Here is a 934-nt window from a genome sequence, read left to right as displayed (position 1 = left end):
AATGCTGCTTAGAAGCCAGAATGACAAGACTTTATTTCTGATACTTCAAACGTATTACCAGGAGTGACCTGTCCCTGGAAAAGAACATCATGCCTGGTAAAGTGGGGGCTCAGTGAGAAAGAGGAAGACCCCCAAGGATATGGATTGACACAGTGGCAGCAGTAATGGGCTCAAATGTAACAAATTTGTAAGGAGGGCACAGGACCTGGCAGTGTTTCATTCTGTTGTGCATAGGGTCACTATGAGTTGGAACTGACTCAACAGTACCTAATAACAACAAAAACATAGAGACAAAAACTAGATTGGAGGAAAGATTGCAGGGTACACAGAAGCTGAAAGACACAACTGAGTGAGAGCTTTCCTCTAGTGCTCGTGCCCTGAACTCACTCTTTGAACCTCTTAAATGGTAAAAAAATTAATTTCTGTTCTTTAAAATCAAAACCAAAACAAAACAAGAAAAACCTAAACAATTTTAGTAACTGCCAGGGGCTTGGGGAGAAGAGCTTCCCTGCCACCTCACATTCCCCCTCCCCAACACAATCCCCTAACCTCCTCCCTCCCTCCCTTCCCTCCTGAGCTCATCAGTATGCTAATGATACTGAGTTTCATTTGGGATGATAAAATATCCCGGAACTACATAGTGATGATGATTGTATAATCTTGTGAATCTACTAAAACCCACTGAATTGTCCACTTTAAAATATTACTCTGTTAGAGGGATGGTTAGAAAAAAGGGGAAAAATCGGAAGAAAGTATAAGAATTATGTGGAACACCATCAAGAGGAAAATGTACATGTGGCTGGAATTCCAGAACAGGAAGAGACAAATTGTCAAAGAATTGTTGGAAGAAAACTTCCCTAACATCATGAAAAAACCAGAAGACATGCATTCAAGAAGCTGAACAAACTCCAAACAGGATAGATTCCAAAAGAAA

The sequence above is a fragment of the Chrysochloris asiatica genome, unplaced genomic scaffold (assembly GCF_000296735.1).
Source record: "Chrysochloris asiatica unplaced genomic scaffold, ChrAsi1.0 scaffold00023, whole genome shotgun sequence".
Classification (NCBI taxonomy): Eukaryota; Metazoa; Chordata; class Mammalia; order Afrosoricida; family Chrysochloridae; genus Chrysochloris; species Chrysochloris asiatica.
The sequence above is the reverse complement of the archived record's forward strand: the minus strand, read 5'-3'. Positions refer to the sequence as shown.